This window comes from Pteropus alecto, unplaced genomic scaffold, assembly GCF_000325575.1.
Source record: "Pteropus alecto unplaced genomic scaffold, ASM32557v1 scaffold109, whole genome shotgun sequence".
In the NCBI taxonomy this organism is placed as follows: Eukaryota; Metazoa; Chordata; class Mammalia; order Chiroptera; family Pteropodidae; genus Pteropus; species Pteropus alecto.
Genome location: NW_006494608.1, coordinates 2,326,759 through 2,347,958, shown reverse-complemented (window position 1 = coordinate 2,347,958; position 21,200 = coordinate 2,326,759). Strand labels below are relative to the sequence as shown.

Sequence of the window (21,200 nt, the reverse complement as noted above, 5' to 3'; positions counted from 1 at the left end):
AAAAAAAAAAAAAAAATTCCATATATCTGCCAGTATGTTTCTGAGCTATCTATTTTGTACCATTAATCTATTTCTTTATCCTTGTGCTAATACCATACTATGTTATTATTATGGTTGTAAAGTCTTTATACCTAACAGGGGAAATCTGCCTCCCATGCTCTTCCTTAAAATTGTTTTGGCTGTTCTTGTCCCTTTGTTTTCATACATGCTATTTCTTCATTTCATAAATAGATCTCTTAGGCTTTTTCTATTTAAAACTAAAGAATAGGTCTAACTCTCTGGAATATTCTCTCTGAATTGAGTTCTAAGGTCCCTTATGAGGCCCAAGTGGAATCCTGCAATCTGTCCATACAAGGACAGATATTAAGAAAATTCCATTGGGAAATTCACAAAAATCAAAAAGGTACTTTGCAAACTCCATAAAAAGTCAATTTTATTAAAGGGCATACGTAATGTTCCTACCCCAAAATTAGTCAATAATATAACGTAATGTTTATCCTTCTAGAAAGAAAGGTTAATAAAGTTAACAGGAAGAAAAAAATAAATATTTTAACGTAGTAGAGAGAATTCTTCCTGCTAAAGTTTTACAATTAATAACATGCTCGAAAGATACAAAGAAGATACAACTTTAAATTGTTAAAGAAAATATCAATATAATTTTAAAAGTATATATAAATGTGTGAATATATATATCCTTTCAGATATTCTCTCTACCCAGTAGTACACAGGAAACCATAGTTTTCTCAAAAAGAAATTTCTAGTGTAATAGCTTTTTAAACACTGCCCCCTAATGTTCATACTCAGCTTCCTCTAAAATAATAAAAGGATTGTGTTAATAAAAATAACCAAGTCCTCCCTTGTGATCAGTCTAGTATTTTTGTCCTACAGACCAGAATTTACAGCCTGAGGCAATCTCAACCACATAACTGTCAGAGTCCATTAAAGTAAATCTCCAAACCATTCTAAGATTACTCTCATCAGCAAAAAGGCCAACATAGGAGTAAGAACAGACATCTTGGGCTTGGACAGCACTGAAAAGACAGCAATATCACTGAGAAACATCAGGAAAGTCTAAGATCCCAATTACATGTGCAACTTTAGACCAATCTAATCAGTCTTACTAAAAAAATCTAAAAATAAACATTGATTACCAGGAATATATTTCAAACTTTAAAAAAAGAGATGGCCCTTGCTTTCTTTATATACACACACACTCATGGCTCATAAATGACCTTTGCTTCCAAAAGAATCTATTGAAATTCAGACTCCCTGATGAGCAAATTTTTTCATGACTTCCACCACTGAAAATATGATTAATAACAAATGAAAAAGAATAGCAAAAATATATTACTCTCAACTAGAGCTATTCAGCGTCTTGTAATCACAAAGTCCATGTCATCACTTAACAATATATATCTAAGTATGAAAAGCTTAGAGGCACTTCATATTAAGTCAAGAAGCCTGAGTTTTAAACCTTTCCACCATTAAACAGCTGTATGACCTTAGGTACTTTCGCTATTCTGGATCTGTTTCCTTTTCAGGAAATAAAGGACATGGTTCTGTATGGATGTTTTTCTAATGATTGTTAGGAGGTGCAGATGTAGGAGATTATAGAATTTTGAGAGGTGTTTCTTCAGACTATACATGCCTTTCCCCATCACCTCCTTACTCCCCCATCCTTATCACTTAAAAGTATATAATACCTCCATTCTCCCCTTAGCTGAGAACTTCTGAATTATATACTCTATCTTCTAGGCCCTTTGCCACTCTAAAATGCTAGTACAAGATCTGAGAAGTGGAAGAAAATTTAGAGATTCTCCAATGGCCCAGAACTTTTTATTCTAACCATAGTTAGTTATAGATGTGAAACTTTAGGAAGTGTGAGGCTGCCCACATGGATTAACATTTTATTTGTCTGGGGATGTGATAAAATGCATTGTCATTCCCAATTTTCACCCATCTCAGAATCCATACCCTTTGCCATGTGACTTCGTAGTTCCTGCCAGAACAGTAGAATATATCTCATCCCCCACTGGTGTTGGGCTTGGTCATGTGACTTTCCTTTACCAAAGGAACATTAGCAGATGTGATATAAGAGAGGCTTTAAACTTGTGAGAATGGGTTTGTTCTCTTGTGCCCTTGCCTTTCACTAGGAGAAGAACATGTACTTGGTAGCCACTCATCCAAGGACTATAACAGACATGCAGAGCAGACCAGGCCCCCAATCTGCAATTTAGAGGCAAATCTACTCAGTCTTGATTGGCTGAATCCCAGCCCACCCACATTCATGGGGATAAGAAAATAAATACTATCATATAAGATTTTGCATGTGTTACACATGCAGTATTTTTATGATAAGAGGGACTTTCAGAAAATATTTTACCTGTTATAATATCTTACACCTCAACATTTCCATTGGACTGGGAGGCTTTAAAGAAAAATCCCGGTCTCACATAATCATATACAGACACAAAAATCCTTTTTAAAATCTACTAGTTCCCCTTCCTGCCTTAAGAAAAAAACCTAAAGCTTAATGACAATAATTGAATATTCATGGTTCAGGCTCTTTTGGTATCTTAAAGTAATGACCATTTTATAGTGCTACATATGAACTATATAAAAAATAACAGAGTAGTGCAACTATGCACTAACTCCAGGCTATCCTCTAAAAGTTTATTTGGAAATGTAAACATAATATTTACCACTTACCATTATCTCCAAAAAGTAGAATGCAGAAAAAAATGGCAGCTATTAAAAACTCTTCAGTCAAGTTCTGATTATTTATTCATTGATTCAAGAAACTCCTGTTGAGTCCCTACAATGTGCTCTGCACGATGTATGGAACTAAGAATAAACAAGAGGCTGCAGGATAGTGGGGGATACAGACAAGTAAAAGGCAAATACAAAATTGATAGAGAACACCCAACCCAATCTTCAAGGATCAAGAAAGTCTGTAAAGAAGTAATGACATTCACAATGAGAGCTAAAGGAAAAAGAGAGAGTAACCAGGTGTGGTAGGGGAATGGTGTTCCAAGCAGTGGAAACATGGTGTGCAAAGATTGAAATAAGAGACAGCATGGTGAATTTAGGAAATGCAAGCCATTCGGTTCCATGCATGCTTAAACTGACTCCACTTTAAAGCTTAAATTGTCGTGGAAATAGACACTTTCTTTACTTGGCTTCCAGGAGGTTCTCTTCCCACTTCAATGACAATTCCTTCTCAATCTTCTTCCCTGTGTTCTCATCAGCTACCAAACATCTAGTCATTGGAGTACATCAGGCTCAGCCCCTTGGACCCTCCTTTCTCTATCTACACTCACTCTCTAAATGATCTCAGTGAGGCTTCGAATACCATCCAGTTGTTCTATAACTATCAAACTTTATATCTTCCCCTCAACTCCTAACCCCGATCCCTTATTTTACATCTCCACCTGGCTATCCAACAGGCATCTCAAGATGAGTCACATTTCTTAAGAGACTTCCAAACTTTCAAAACAAACTTTTGCTATTTTCCCTACTAAAACTTCTTTCCACAGTCTTGCTCAATTCATTATATAGCAATTCCATTCTTCTAATTGCTCAGGCCAAAAACTTAGTCATCTTTAACTCTACTCTTTCGCTGATACATCTAATCTGTCTCCAAATACTATCCTCTTTATCTTGAAAACATAATCGGAATCCTATCATTGCTCAACCACCTCCACCATTACTACTGTAATTCAAGCCACCATTATCGCTAGCCTGGAATATTTCAATAGTTTTGTATTTGTTCTTCCACTTCCAACCTTGTCCTCTACAATCTATTCTTAACACAGTAGCTAGAGTGATCCTTTTAAAAATATTTCAGATCACATCATTTCTCTGCTCAAAACCCTCCAGTAGCTTACAATCTTAATCAAAGTAAAAGCCAAATTCCTTAAGAGGCCCTTTAAGATATTGCTAACCAACATCTCCATCTTTATTATGAGATATTTCTCAATGTAGCATGCACATATAGGCACCATACATGTAAACATGATTCTGAAATGCATTCACACTTTTCAGATGCTTTCTTTCCAAAGAGTTTTAAATGTATTTAATGAACCATTTTTTGAAAACTATTAAACTATAACCCAGTGAGTCAGTAACTGTCTAAAACAAGATATAGATTTCGATTCCCAGATGACTGCTATAAGAATTAGAGGACAATGAACCACTGTAAACCTCAATCTTAAAATTCTTCTCAAAATTTCAATTGTGACTACATATCTTTTAAAGTCTTTTTTAAAGTCATCACAGAAATCAGGTCACCCAAAGAAATTCATTATAGTCATTCTTGAACACATTTAAGTACCTGATAATTATTCAATAAATTTTTTAAGCCATGTTGACATAGATTTAGACACATTCACACACATACGACTAATAGAATCAGACTCTAGATGAGGGGTGGGCAAACTTTTTCTATAAAGGGTACAACAGTAAATATTGTACCCTTTGCAGGCCAGATAGATTCCCTATCACATGTTCTTCTTTATTCTTCTTCAACAATCTTTAAAATGTAAAATCCATTCTTAGTCCATGAGCTGTACAAAAATAAACCCAATTTGGCCCACATAATTTGCCAACCTCTGTTCTAGATGGAAAAGGTTGAGATTAACATAAACTTTAGATGAAAACACATAAATAAATTGAGTACTTATCTATCACTGTGTCACGAAGTTTGGAGTGTGTCTATGGAATTTCCTGACTTAACCAAATTAGGGAGGAGGGGAATCTTAGGAGACATCTCAAGGAAGTAAGTTGTCATCCTCCAGAGCTCCTGAAACTGACATACCAGCAGCCTAGGTGATGACCTACAAGAGAGGAATGATAACTATATTAAGACAGTGATAGAGAGGTTTAAGTATGACAGCAAATCTAAAGCCATAGGCATCCTTCCCAAATTTCAGATGCCAATTAGCACTGAGCTGCTTCTCCTATGGGCAACTCCATGCAGCATGCTCCAGGGACAGTCCTAATAAACATGCATTTATTTATCGTTAATGATTCTACCAAGTATTGCTTGGTGGTTTGGAGGGAGGGCAGTTGTTAATATTAAATAAAACACGAAGTTACAGTTACAGATCAGTTTGTTCCACAAATTTCTCTGAGCTTCTATTTACTACTTACAAGGCAGTCTCGAAGGCACTAAAGAAAACAAACTACATCAAACACATCTAGGCTCCTACTGGTCATGTCACACTGCATGAATTCTACATGCTATATGATTTAGTACTTTACGGAAGTAACATTTAATAAATTATTTTTAATTTTAAAAAAACCTGTGTGGATTTCTCAAGAAGTTAAACATAGAATTATCACATGACCCAGCAATGCCACTCCTAGGTATGTACCCAAAAGAATTGAAAACAGGGACTCAAACAGATACTTGCATGCAAATATTCACTGCAGCATGATTCACAATAGCCAAAAGGTGGCAATAACCCATGTCCATTAACAGACAAATGTATCCATAAAGTGGAATATTATTCAGATATAAAAAGGAAAGACACTCTGATACACTCTACAACATGGGAAGATTATGCTAAGTGAAATTAACCAGACACAAAAGTACAAATGTTGTATGATTTCACTTACATGAAATAAGAAAATTCAGAGACAGAAAGTAGGTTAGAGATTATCAGGGGCTGTGGGGAAAGGGAAGTGGAGACTTACTACCTAATGGACAGTGTTTCTATCTGGGGTGATAAAACATTTTAGAAATAGATAATAGTGATGTTTATACAATACTATGAATATAATGCCACTAAATTATAAACTTAAAAATGGTTAAATGTAAATTTTCATGTTATATATATTTTACCACCATAAAAACAAAAAAATTTTCTATGTAGGACACTTATATTTTTAGACTTCTACGGACTCCTAAATCACATCTCAGTCCACGTAAAGTATACAGATAGACCACAAACAAATTCAGTTTCAAAAAGACAAAAATATAAATATAATGAATAACTTATGCTAATAGAAAAGTATTCTAAATATCTTAATCAAAAAAGCAGATTAAAAAACAACATTCATGGTAATATCTCATGTTTTGAGGGGAAACTTTTACATAAAAGGGCATAAAGAGATTTGACATGATACACTAAAATATTAATCTTTTTGCCTATAAACAAGCATTACTTGTGTAACAAGAAAAAAAATTTAAATGTGCTCACAGTACCATGCAATCTGACTCTACAATGTTATAAGAAAAATATGAAAAAGTTGAGTTTAAGAGCTAAAGATTTCTACTGACAAAGATGCCCAGTAGATTTTTTGTGATTTCCAAGAACTCAGTATGTATGCATTACAATATTTATTGATAAAATATCCCTGGAAAAGCATATAGGGCATTTTATATGTATTTACTTTATATGTATTTACTTAAAATAAATAAAAACTGGCCACTTACTAGATATTGATTCTTAGTGAGTTTGTCATCCAACATATTCTCTCTCCCTCTCTGTTTAATGATTTTCACCCATTTCAAGATCATGTATGTTCCCTATATCTTCAGTAAAGTCATTCATAAAAATTCTAAACAAATCAGAGCCTTCTAAAGGCTTAGAATCAGAACTGTCGAAAACTTTCTCTGAATTATACTGGTCTCCGTACTATCTCCAAGTCTAATACAAGTTGACTGCTGCAGTGGTTGTTTATGGCATTTCCCTGACATAATAATCTAGTAGGAAATAAAGAGAGGGAAAACTGGTTCCCAGTTTTAGTGGTGATCACCTCTTCCTCATCTAGGTGCCCACAAATTACCTAACAATCTATTCTAGAATCTTACCCAGAATAAAAAACAAGCACAATTTTGTAAAAGTTAGAGAACCCACTATCTTCTTTTTTCTAGAAGGGAGAAAAAAAATAAACCTTCCTTCCAGTCACAGAGTAAATAAGAACTAAAATCAAGTTGAAATACAGAGTTCTCTTCATTAGATATAATTTAGAAACAGAATGGATTAGCACTATCAGAAATATAAGGGAAAGTGATGATAATTTAACCACAGTGATGAGTAAAAATAAATCATGAAATAATTTTTAAATGTTATGTCAAAGAATGTCCTTATTCATAAGAGATGTATTCTGAAAAATTTAAGGGCCAAGTTTCATAATATCTTTCACTTACTTTCAAGTAGTTAAAAATTACACACATAAACACATACATACACATACATACACATATGTAAATAAGCTAATATAGAACAATGTCAAAATTGTTACATCTAGGCATAGCGTAAATGAGAGTTAATTAGACTCTTTTTAAACTTTTTTGTTATGTTTAAATTTTTCATAATAAAATGTGAGAGGAAAATAAAATCTGTGACATTGCTCTGTAGACCATAATACATGTACACAGAATGGATATTGTGACTGTCAACTAATTAACATGGAGAATTATTTGAAATATAGATAAAGTGTTAGAAAGTTATCAAATCACATTGTCATGAAAATGCCAGGCTCCATACAGATTTTCTAAACAGAGTTTTGTTTTTCACATTTTTTTTTTAACCTAGCTGACAAAGGATTCATATTTTTAGGAACTCTCATGTATCCAGCTGATAGCTTTGTATAATACTTTGGATCAGTTTCTATAAACTAGACTCATTATATCAGCAATCACAGCCACTAAGGCCTGAATACAGAGATTGTTTTGCTACTCCTAAGGCCAAAAGAGAAATCCATGCCATAGAGAATAAAAAACAAGGCAAAAACAATTTTTCCTCTAGGCAGTAAGATGCATAACTTAGAATTATAGAACTAGCTAAAAATGATAGACATGAATAATGTCCCCAATCTAAGTTTAATATGAGTTGAAATGTATGTTATTGTTACCAATCAGACATAAAGAGAAATCAAGCCTACAATGAAACTTAAAATTATTATAGTCTGATGGAGGACACTGGCAAGATCCAAGGAGATTGAAAGGGAAGTCCCAGCTATTCATTTATTTTAGTCAGAATTATATCTGTAGGTCTAAAATATTCAAATGTACACTAATGTCTTAGTAGTAAAAGTTATGAAATCCACCTAATACTTCCCCATTGAGAAGCCCTATTGAAATTGTAGAGTATTTGTTCAATAAAATCTGAAACTTTAACTACTCAGGATAAAATATCAGAATGTCCTGAAAAAAAAAAAAGCAAAGAAGTAGGAACTGTAAACATTGAAGATGACACAGAAATACAGAACAGAAAGAGAATAATTACAGAAAAAACAATCTCTTAGATTAAAAGAAGAAGGAAGAAGAAGAAAGAGGAGGAGGAGGAGAAGAAGAACTACTGAGAACATAAAAAGAAGGGCCTGAGAATGAAGACAATGGGAGTTAGGTCAAGGTGAGAGTAACCACTGTAGAAAAACAGAACAGGGCTACAATAATGAAGAACAATTTAGAAAAATCAAAGTTTCAATAGAAAAAGAAAAAAACCTAAACTATGCTATAGAAAAGATGTAGGAAAACAGAGCAGTAAAGTCAGGACAATTATCAGGTGTTGGGTTCAAAATATATCTAGTAAACACAAATTCTAAATTTGCTGGATTGATCCAACAGAACCAAAGCAGATGATCACTGATTCTCATCTTAACATATAAAAGAAATTATCAATCGGCCAAATAGATAAGGAAAGTAGCAGCAGAGCAATGATGTGAAAGTTGAGGCGGTGGTATAAATAAATTTTGGAATTTGGTTCTCTAATCAAGTAGACTTACATCTATTGGATTAGATTATAAACTTTAACAAGGATGGCAAACAAGTCCGGATGATATCAAAAGTTTTGTTATTACAAGAGAATTACACAAAGAGAAAAAAAAATGATATCCTTACTTTTTTATTTTGGTTTACACTGAGTAAATAAGTACTTTCTGTCCCCACAAAAGGTGGCCCCCAAGTTCGTGTATCATCTCCAGCTCCTGAAAATACTAGTATGAGCTATTAATCTTTAACTCTGAAACATCATGGTACATTTCAAACCAACAGGCTCATTCACAGGTGCCTCACCATCAAGGTCAGCTCACTCCAGTGAAATTAGCAACCGAGAGGAAAACACAAGAGCTACTTAGAACTCCTATGGCCTCCTCCAGGTTGCTTATACAATGTGTTAAGAAGTATTGTCTCTTCTTCAATTTTCTGGTAGAGTTTGAGAAGGACAGGTATTAAACCATTTTGTACATTTGATAGAATTCACTAATGAAGCCACCTGATCCCAAACTTTTACTTTTTGGGAGATTTTTGATAGTTGTTTCAATTTCCTTACTGTTGATCGATCTATTTAGACTTTCCAGCTTCACTAGTGAATTCTAGAAAACATTCAAAGATAATTTAATACTTGTCCTACAGACCAATATCTCTGATGAATACAGATGTAAAACTCCTAAACAAAATACTAGCAAATTGAATACAACAATACACTGAAGAGAATACACATCATGATCAAGTTGAGTTCATTCCAGGGACACAAGAATGGTTCAACAAATGCAAATCAATCAATGTGACACACCACATAAACAAAATAAAGGATAAATCATATCATATCAACAGACGCAGAAATAGCATTTGACAAGATATAGCATCCCTTTATAATTAAAACACTTATTAAAATAGGTCTTGAAGGAAAGTACCTCAATGTAATAAAGGCCATATAAAACAAACCCTCAGCTAATATCATACTTATTAGTGAAAAACTGAAAGCTTTTCCTCTAAGATCAGGACCAAAACAAAGATGCCTGCTCTTACTACCCTTATTCGATATAGTATTGCAAGTGCTAGCTAGAGCAATCAGGAAGTCCTAGCTAGAGCAAGAGGTAAAAAAAAAAAACAGCATCCAATACGGGAATGAAAAAGTCAAATTGTCACTTTTTGCAAATGACATGATTCTTTATATAGAAAAACCTAAAGACTCTACCAAAAAAAACTACTAAAGACAATAAAATACAGTAAAGTCGCAGGATACAAAATCAATGTACAAAAATCTATTGTGTTCCTATATACTCACAATGAAATTTCATAAAAAGAAATGGAAAAAAACAATTCTTTTTGTAATTGTAACAAAAGAATAAAATATGTAGGAATAAATTTAAAATATGCGAAGGACCTATACAATGAAAACTACAAGACACTATTAAAAGAATTGAAGAAGACACAAAAAAATGGAAAGATATTCCGTATTGATGGATTGGAAGAATCAACAAAGTTAAAATGGCAATATTACCCAAAACAATATATAAATTTAATGCAACCCCTATCAAAATCCTAATGGCATTTTTTAAAGAATTAGAACAAAAAAAATTATCAGATTTGTATGGAATCACAAAAGCCAGAGCAATATTAAGAAAAAAGAACAAAGCCAGAGGTATCGCACTCCCTGGCTTCAAATTATACTACAAAACGACAATAGTCAAAACAGCATGGTATTTATTGGCAGAGAAACAGATACACACACCAATGGAACAGAATTGAGAGCCCAGAAATAAATCTACATATATATGGGCAAATAATTTTTGACAAAAGAGCCAAAAACATACAGTAGAGAAAAGAAAGCTTCTTCAATAAATGGTGCTGGGAAAATTGGAAAGCCACAAGCAAAAGAATGAAACTAGACTGCTATCTGTCACCACACACAAAAATTAACTCAAAATAGATCAAAGACCTAAATATATGACATGAAACAATAAACTGCATAGAAGAAAACATAGGTACTAAACTGACAGACCTTAGTCTTAGAGAAGATTTTATGAATTTGACCTCGAAGGCAAGAGAAGTAAAAACAAAAATAAATGAATGGAACTATATCAAACTAAAATCTTCTGCACAGCAAAGAATCCATCAACAAAACAAAGAGGCAACCTCCTGAATGGGAGAAGATATTTGCAAACAAAGCCTCTTATCAGGGGCTAATATCTAAAATACATAAAGAACTCATACAACTCAACAACAAAATAACAATCAAATTAAAAAGTGTGCAGAGGACCTGAATCAACACTTCACCCAAGAAGACATACAAATGGCCAACAGGCATATGAAAAGACATTCAACTTCACTAGCTATTAAGAAAATGCAAATCAAAACCACAATAAGATACCACCTCACATCTGTAAGAATGGCTGTCATTAACAGAACAAGTGTTGGAGAAGTTTTTTTTTGGGAAAAAAGAACCCTCATCCACTGTTGGTAGGAATGTAAATTGGTACAGCCACTATGGAAAACAATATGGAGGTTCCTCAAAAAATTAGGTACAGAATTACCATATGACCCAACAATCCCTCTTCTGGGTATCTACCAAAATAATTGAAAACATTTATCGGTAAAGATATGTTTACTCCTATGTTCATTGCAGCATTATTCACAGTAGTCAAGACATGGAAACAACTGAAGTGCCCTTCAAATGATGATTGGATAAAAAAGATGCAGTACATATATACAGTGGAATATTACTCAGCCATAAGAAAAGATGAAATACTGCCATTTGTGACAACATGGATGGACCTTGAGATAATCATGCTAAGTGAAATAAGCCAGACAGAAAAAGTTGAAAACCACATGATATCACTTATATGTGGGATATAAACCTAAAAGCAACAAATGAACAGGACAAACAAACAGAGCCTCATAGACATGGACAACAGACTAGTGGTTACCAGAGGGGAGGGGAAGAGGGGAGGTAGGTGGAGTAAAAGGGGTCATATATGTGGTGACAGAAAGAAATCTAACTAATGGGCAGTGAATATACATTGCAAAATATATATGACTTACTGTTGAATTGTACACTTAAACTTACTGGATTTTGTTAACCAATGTCACCGTAATAAAAAAGAAAAAAGAAATAGAAAAGAATGAGTTAGAATAGAGTATCTGAGTTCCTTTTTGAAGGACTTTGATTCCTTTTCCTTCTCTCCTTCTTCTGTGTCCTATTTCTTCCCTTTTACTCTCCCCTTGTCCTTGTCTTTACTTCATCTCACAGTGAAGTAGTATGGCCATGCCCATACCAATTTCAGTCTCAATGGGAAGGCTTGTGTGGGCTAAAGATGACCAGAATCAGAGCTGAGTGCCTGAATATTCCTTCTTACCTGTGTGACCTTGGACAATTTGTTTTATCTCTCTGTGTCTCTCTGTCTTCTCATTTATAATCTAGGAATAATGCATTACATTAGCCCACAAGGTTGATATAAAGATTAAACAAATATAGGCAAAGTGCTTAGAAATGGCACTATAAGTGTTGTTAACATCATTCCATGTTACATCTCAGTTTCTATCAGAGGCTTTCAGGTGCATGTGAAGAGCCTGGCTTAAACCTTAGCCCTTGGCACCTATGAAGAGTAAAAAAAGATCATTAGTATAGTTCAGAGGAAAATAAATAATGGAGAAGAAAAAATTATCATTTCCTTTCAATTCTCTCTTCATCCTATATAGAGTACATGAATATTTTTAAAACTATTAAAAATATTTATTAGCTTGTTTCTATGTTTTAAAGGGAGTAATAGATTTACCTGGTCTTTCCATTTTTATAACTTCTGCTCCAAGATCTCCTAAATTCATAGTAGCAAAAGGCCCCATCAGTACGCTATAATGTAAACAATGATAAATAATTACCATCTTGAAGATTTTTGTATAAATTCTTATCTTAATAGTCTATCAACACAGACAAGCTCATATAACAGTAGTAAGAATTAAGATCATTAGAACTGTTCAAAAAAGTGATTTTATCTTATGTATCAAGAACTTTAAAAAGTATATTTCCTATGATGTAGTAATTCTACTTCTGGAATTCTATCCTAAGGAAGAAATTAAAAGATTTCATAGACAAAGATTTATGTAAAAGAAAGCCTAATTTATAATAGTGAAATATTGGGGGGATGATTAAGTAATTTTGTGACAAATATATAATAAAATAACACCTTATATTTTTATGGGTAAAACTATAATATGATTCAAATTTCTGCTTTTAAAAATTATAGATAAATATGCAGATTAGAAAGAAATGCATAAATAGTATACTGTCTTTTAGAATGATAAAATTACAGGAATTTTTTTCTTTCCAAAATTTTGATAATAAGCATATAAGCAACCTGTTATAATCTAAAATACAAATGAATTTTTTGAGAGAAAATTAAAATTCAATCACTAAAACACAGATAAGCCAATGCAAACCTTGTTGGATCCAGAATTTTCACACCATCAATGGCTTCACATTGTTAGTATCTGGCAAAACAGAAAATATGTGAAGGGTACTGATTATTAATTTGCAGGAGGAAGAATGCAAAATTCTTCATATTGTGTTTTAAGTAATCTCCATTACTACTAAAAATGTTATTTCTTTACAGTTTTCCTGCTTTATATGCAATACAGGTAAATTGACCTTGTCTAATTAATTCAATCTGTAAAATTAAAACATCCAATCCCAGATTATTCCCAATTAATTAAGTCCTCAGCTACAGTTAAAATAGTTTGTCTAATGAAAAATAAAAAGTGAGAGAGGGTAGGAAAGTATAGGCTGAGCAGAGAGGATTTTTAGGGCACTGAAAATACTCTAAATGATACTGTATTGTTAGATATGTCATTAGATAGTTTTCCAAAGACAAAGAATGCATATTTCATTTAGTAATATGCATTTAAGTTTCCTTCTTGGCTTGACAGATCATTTCTTTTTAGTGCTGAATAATATTCCACTATCTGAATATACTCCAGTTTATTTATCCAGCTTCCTACTGAAGGACATCTTGGTTGCTTCTAAGATTTGGCAATTATGAAGAGAGCTGCTATAAACATCATGTGTAGGTTTTTGTGTACACATAAGTTTTCATCTCATTTGGGTAAATATCAAGAATCATGATTGCTGAATCATACAGTAAGAGTATGTTTAGTTTTCCACTCTTGTCTTCCAAAGTAGCTATGCCATTTTGCTTCTGCATTGCATTTTGCAATGAATGAGCATTCCTCAGTTCAATACATTTTTTAAAAATCTCAATATACAAAGCTCCATCAACAGTGGGTTAAGAACGAGGGTTACAAAAGTTATACATTTACATGTACACTGTCATAGACTTGAGATGGATCACAAGGGGTACAATGACTGTTAGCTAGGGTAGAGTTCCTCAACCCCTGGGATGAAGACTGGTACTGGTCCATGGCCTGTTAGAAACCAGACCACATAGCAGGAGGTAAGTGGTGGGCAGGCAAGTGAAGCTTCATATGTATTTGCAGCCATTCCTCACTCTAGCATTACTTCTTCAGCTCCACCGCAGATCATCAGGCATTAGATTCTCATAGGAGCACCGGTCCCTGGTGCCAAAAAGGTTGGGCACCACTGAGCTCTAGTAAGGACTACTGAAAGTCCATACAATGGACATTCTCTCCTTGATATAAAACAACTTATTATTTACAATAAGAAATTGTTGTCACAACAATAGAAAATATATAAAGTCCATATGACTGGTACATTATTATCTTGGAAGCATACTTATGCAGGAAAACAAGTTATGCCCAGAAGATAAATTGATGAGCAAAGGGTCAGAAGAAAGAAGGTAGCTAAAACAGTGTATAATGTGGTAGACAGTTACAGCATGGCCTCCACAAATCATATTTCCAGATACCGATACCCTTGTATAGCCCTTCTATATCCTTATATGGCTCTGGGCTTGGACAATGGTCTTGCTTTTGCCAGTGGAACATTAGCAAACAATACTAGCAGAGGCTGGTAAGTGTTTGCACACTAGGGCTTGACTTTTGGGAAGAATTACAAGATGAAAGAAAAAATAGAAAACAGCTCAGCCATCCCAGTCACTGCAGCTGTCCCAGTTGAGGCCCCAGATATGTGGGTGAAGCTATCTTAGAACACCTAGATCCAGCCACATGAATGAGTTCAGGTGAGTCCAGCAGAAGACTCACAGAACTTTGAGAAAATATAAGCCATTGCTCTTATAAGACACTAATTTTTGAAGTGATTTGTTATGTAGCAATAGATAAAGAGATACGATGGCTTATGGCACAGATAGCCTATTTTGGCAGCCAGAGTGATCCTTTTAAAATGTAAAACATATAATGTAATTTCCCTGCTCAAATTGTTCTTATGGCTTTCTATCAAACTTAGAATGAAATCCAGTATCTTATCACAGCCTACAGGTCCTGCTTGTTTGGTCCCTTGGCAATCTCACTCCCTATCATTCTCCTTCTCATTCTTCTCCAGCTACATTAGCCTACTTGCAGTTCCTTGAACACTCTGAGCACATTTCTGTTTTAGGGCCTGTGACAAAAACAAAGATTTACCACTCAGATTAAGCTTCAAAGAAAAGGCTTTCTGTACCTCTATAAGAAGTATGGTTAGCTTACAACTTCCAGTATTAGCTTCACCAATGTCCATCTCAGCTGAGAGAGCACACTATTTCTAGGACAGCCCCTGGTCAAATGATTGAGCAGTCACTCCCTAAACCTGGAACTCTTCCTCCACACACTTGCATGTCTTGCTCGCTTTATTCAAATTTCTGCTCAAATATTACACTCTCAAAGATCTTGCCTGATCATCCTATCTAAAGTAGTACCCCTCTAGGTTCTGGTCAAGATGATGAAGTAGGTAAATGCTCTGCTTGCCTCCTCTCATAACCACATTAAAACTGCAACTAAATGACATAACAGTCAACCTAGAGGACAATCTGAAAACAAACTGAACAGAACTCCTATAACTGGGGATATAAAGAAGAGGCCACATCAAGATTGGTAGGAGGGGAAGAAACATGAAAAGGGCTGGACCTATACCCACGTATGGTGGTTGAGCATCAGGAGAAAGGGATATCTCAGCTGCAGAGGCCCCCCCGGAGGAGCGAGGGGCCCCAGTCCAATAATGGGCTCCTAAACCCAGGGTTCCAGTGCCGAGGAAAAAGTCCCCACAAAATATGGCTGTGAAAATCAGTGAGGATTCCAGTTGTCCAAATGAGAGGGAAGGCAGCTGAAAACCCAAATGTCCCTTTAAAGGGCCAACATACAGACTCACTTGCTCACAGGAGGCATTCACCCTGGGCTCCAGCAGAGGAACAGCACCGTGGGAGGTGCAAAGACATACAGGGAAAGACTGAGTTGTGTGGCTTCAGGGTGAGAGCTGGAGGGACAGCCGCCATTGTTCCTGTGTTGAGCACTCCTCCTGTGCACCCTACAGGTGGGCATCATCTTGCCTGTGTTGAACCCTCTCCCCACCCAAGGCTTAATCTGAATCTGCATTGACCTCATGAGATCCAATCATTCCACTCTGTAACTCCCTGAGATCCCACCCCACCTAACTTCGATTGCCAATGGCAACGTTGTTGCTGGAGAATCAGCCCCACTCTGTACTATCTGCAGGAAGCTTCTTTGGCAGCCATCAATAGGCCTCAGCTCTCACACCTCGGGAGACTCCTTCTATGGTGGAAAACCAGCCCCAGTTCCAGCTGCAGTATTTCTCGAACAAATCTCAGGGGTCTACAGGCCCAAGGCAGGCAGTGGCTTGGTTCGGTGTGAGCTGAGACTTTTGCATGTGGCCACAGGCTCAGTACTGGCAACAAAGCTTGATCTCCACTAACCTGGTGAACACTACTTGCTTTACCCTGGTGACTCCCTGAGACCACGCTTCACTCAACTCACATACATCCTGAAGCTCATTCAGCTGCTGAGCCTTACAGGTAGCTAACAGGCAGCCTTAGGCCTGGGGGTGCCCTGGGACTTATGCTGAACTGACCGAGACCTGGTAATGGCTCAGGTTTGCTGCATGGCCTCTCCCATGTGCCTCTGGGTCCAATACAAGAAGTGACCAACCACGGATAGCTCTATAGCTCCTACCAGGTAGCCCAAGGCAGGTCACAGGCAATGACTGACCTTAGCCTGCAGGGTAGCCCCTCCTAAGATGCTCCAGAACCAACACACATGGTTGGCATTAGACTTCAATAGAGAACCACCTGATTAGCCCCACAAGGTGCACCCCAAAGGGTGGTATCAACAGGCACATGAGCCTGCTACAGTAAATCCCACTCCATGGAGTCAGCCCCTACACAGCAGTTCATACCTGGTTGGTGTGGCCAATTCTCACCCACTAAAGTGCCAACAGCAATCAAGCCTCAACTACAACAGGAGGGCACACACAACCCACACAAGTGTCACTCCTGGAGCACCAGGCACAGGTGATCAGGGACAATATGCCACTGATCTACACAAGACACCTACCACATAAGGTAACCCGAGTAAGACTGAGATATGTAGCAGATGTACCTAATACATAAAACAAACACAGAGAGGCAGCCAAAATGAGTGAACAAGAAATCATGTCCCACACGAAAGAACAGGAAAAAACTCCAAAAAAAAATAAATAAATAAAATGAAAGCAAGCAACCTACCAGATATGGAGTTCAAAACACTGCTTAAAAGGATGCTCAATGAACTTAGGGGAAGAACATATCATCTCAGCAAAAACTTCAACAAAGAGATAGTAAGCATAAAAAAGGACATAGAAACCATAAAGTAGAACCAGTCAGAAATGAAGAATACAATAAATGAAATGAAAAATACACTAGAAGGAATCAACAGTAGATGAGATGAATCAGAGGACTACATCAAACTAAAAAGTTTTTGCACAGCCAAGGAAACCATCAACAAAATGGAAAGATAACCTACTGAATGTGAAAAGATATTTGCCAATACATCTGATAAGGGGTTAATATCCAAAATTTATAAAGAACTCACACAATGCAACACCAAGAAAACAAACAATCCAATTAAAAAATGGGAAAAGGACCTGAACAGGCATTTCTCCAGAGATGACATACAAATGGCCAACAGACATATGAAAGGATGCTCAATGTCACTAATCATCAGAGAAACACAAATTAAAACCACCATGAGATAGCAGCTTGCACCTGTAAGAATGGCTATCATCAGTAAATCAAACAACAAGTGTCAGGAAGGATGTGGAGAAAAGGGGAATCCTTGTGCACTGTTGGTGGGATTGCAATTGGTACAGCCACTATAAAAAAATTTGGAGGATCCTCAAAAAATTAAAAATAAAACTACTTATGACCCAGTAATTCCACTTCTGGGTATTTATCCAAAGAAAACCGAAACACTGATTTGAAAAAATTTATGCACCCCTATGTTCACTGCAGCACTATCTGCAATAGCCAAGATATGGAAGCAACCTCAGTGTCCATCATAGATGACTGAATAAAGAAGCTGAGGGATATACAAACAATGGACTATTACTCAGCCATAAAAAAAAAATGAAATCCTACCATTTTCAATGACATGGATGGATCTAGAGGGTATTATGCTAAGTGAAATAAGTCAGACAGAAAAAGACAAATACCATATGATTTCACTTACATGTGGAATATAAGGAATAAAATAAAATGAAAACAGACTCATAGATACAGAGAACAAACTGGTGATTGCAGGATGGGGGCAAGTGTTGGGGAGCTGGGTGAAAACGAGAAAGAGATTAAGAAGTACAAATTGGTAGTTACAAAATAGTCACGGAGATGTGAAGTGCAGCATAGGGAATACAGTCAATAATATTGTACTAACTATGTATAGTACCAGGTGGGTACTAGACTAAAGGAATCACTTTGCAAAATATATAAATCTCTAACCACTATGCTGAATACCTGAAACTAATAAAAAATATTAAATATCATCTCTAATTGAAAAATAATAAAATAATAAAATAAAAAAATTAAGTAGCATTCCTCTGAATTTCTACATCTGCTTTTGTTTTCTTTTTAATACTTATCATTACCTACATTACATTATATATTTATTGATTTATTTTATTACTGTCTTTCCCACTAAAATGTAATTACAATGAGGGCAGGATTCATCTGTCTTCAATCCTCATGCCTAGAACAGTGGCTGGCACATGGTGGGCACTCACTAAGAATTAGTTGAGGATCACTCTGGGAGGCAGTGAGAGGAGGAAAGAATCCATATACTTGACAATTAGTATGACCACTACAATGGAATGAATATGTCACTCCCAAAATTCATATGTTGAAATCCTAACCCCCCCGTTATGGTAGTAGGAGATAGGGCCTTTGGGAGGTAATGAGGTAGAAAACCCATGAATGGAATTAGTGCCCTTATAAAAGGGACCCTTGAGAGCTCCCCTGCCCCCTTTCTACCATGCAAGGACACAGCAAGAAGTTGGCAGTCCTCAGTCCAAAGAAGACCTCACCATAATCCAACCATAGTTGCACTTTGATCTCAGACTTCCAGCCCTCAGAACTGTGAGAAACAAATTTCTGGTGCTTATAAGTCTGGTATTCTGTCACAGCAGCCCAAACTAAGATCATTAAGAGACCAGATACCTCAATGTCAGTTAGCTAATTTTTCTATCATCTGTACAGGGCTTGGATAGAGTGGGAAAACAGACGGTTAAACAAACAGACAATGAAAATGCTCTGCCAAAGAAAATAATGTATATTTGAGTGTACAGGTAAGCTTAGAAGCTAGAATGGAAAATAAAATGAGAAGAGAGAAAGCTGAGCAAGAATGGCAGGCAAAAAATCACCAGAGAAAAATTTCCATCAGTGAGATGGCTAAAGAACAATTTGAAGTAACAGAAATAGTTAATATTTGGTTATTAACTATCTCCAAAATCACCAAACTGGATCAGTAAAGGCTGGCACAAGCACATGTACCCCGTTTGAGTGGGTCTCCAAATCAAAGAAAAGAGGCTGAGTTGGTGCTGAGACAGAATGAAAAGAACAGGTATGGGCAGAGGACACAGTGAACACTCCCATTAAAAAACCTTTGTTCCTACTATGTGGTCATCATACTATGAAGACAGTGATGAAAGGCATCATATCCCTTCCTCCACAAGGACTCCATGGTCTACTGGGACAAACTGAGACATATCACAACTACAAAGATTAGGGGCACAAACACTAGGTTCAAGTTGTTACTCTGTTTACCAACCTCTAACCTTATTCTACTTTGATTTTCCTATTTGTACAATAGGGATAATAATGGCACCTATTTTATAGGATTATTAAAAAATTAAAGGAAACAATGTCCCATGAACATTTAGTCATGGTGCTCAATAAATGTCAGGTACTGTCGTTATTTCTATTTTCTCCCAACATTTGCCCCCATGTTCCTTAATTCGGTAAACACAATTCCTACTCACTCAATTACACAAATCAAAAACCCAACCAAAATCCTTAAATCCTCTCTTCACTTATCCCTCAAATTTAATTAAGAACCAATTACTGCACATTCTTTCATGAAAATATCTCTTGGCTCTCTTCTCTTCTCCCATCCTCACTGCCGCCACCACAATTCAGGTCACCATCAACTCTTCTCAGAGTTACTCCAACAATCTCCTATCTCATCTGCCAGTCTCCAATCTTGGCTCTCTTCACAACACTCTCCATAATGCTGCCAAAATTATCTTTTAAAATACAAATCAGTCCAACCTTTTCTACCTTATCTGTTTCTTGTCCTCTTCCCTCTCAGTTATGGCATCATCAACCACTCCAAGATAGAATTGAGAGATCATCTTCTCTACTCCCCATAATCAATGAGCCATCAATTTTCTGTTAAATCTCCTTCTCCATTCCTCCCCAGTTCCCTGGTACTGCCTCAGTTCAGGCCTTCATCATTTTCTATCCCAACTGCCTGCAAAGTCATCTTAACATAGATCTGCCTAACACCTTGTCCCCACCAATCCATTCTCAATACTGCTTCCAGAGTAATCTTCCAAAATGAAAAGTCCATTATATCATTCTATTATTCATACAACCATTCATTCATGGTCCTTTCCCTCACAGAGCTTATAGTTCATTGTTTTTCCTAAAGTAGCAAATGATGCTATTTATTATTCATGGTTTCACTCCTGTCCACCTTTTCAATTTCAATCTGGAAAAAAAAAAAAAGGAATGTCTTACTAGTCATACTTCTTTCAAATTCTTTACTTCTGGGTCTTTGCACATGCTCTTTTCTCTACCTGGAATAATCTATACTTTCTCACCTAGACATGTCCTACCATCTTTCATAATTCAGCCTTCCTTTGAAAGAATTCCTGCTTACCATGGTATCTATGTCTCTATAAATAGCATTTACCTGAATTGTAACTAACTAGTTATTTTCAAGCAAATGATAAACTTCTAAGAAAAAAGACTTTTATTCTGCAGTTACAACATCAAGTATTAGTGCCTGACATGTAGTA

At 35.9% G+C, this 21,200-nt stretch overlaps 1 long non-coding RNA gene across 1 annotated transcript in view; it reads right to left on the bottom strand.

Annotated features, from left to right (window-relative positions):
• Window positions 1–21,200, bottom strand: part of LOC107196661 — a 35,817-nt gene that overhangs the window by 3,112 nt on the left and 11,505 nt on the right. Inside the window, exons 2-4 of the long non-coding RNA XR_001518089.2 lie at window positions 13,172–13,222; window positions 12,511–12,584; window positions 2,710–4,835 (exon numbers count right to left, since the gene is read on the bottom strand). This is a non-coding gene — a long non-coding RNA (uncharacterized LOC107196661). The remainder of the gene's footprint in view (window positions 1–2,709; window positions 4,836–12,510; window positions 12,585–13,171; window positions 13,223–21,200) is intronic.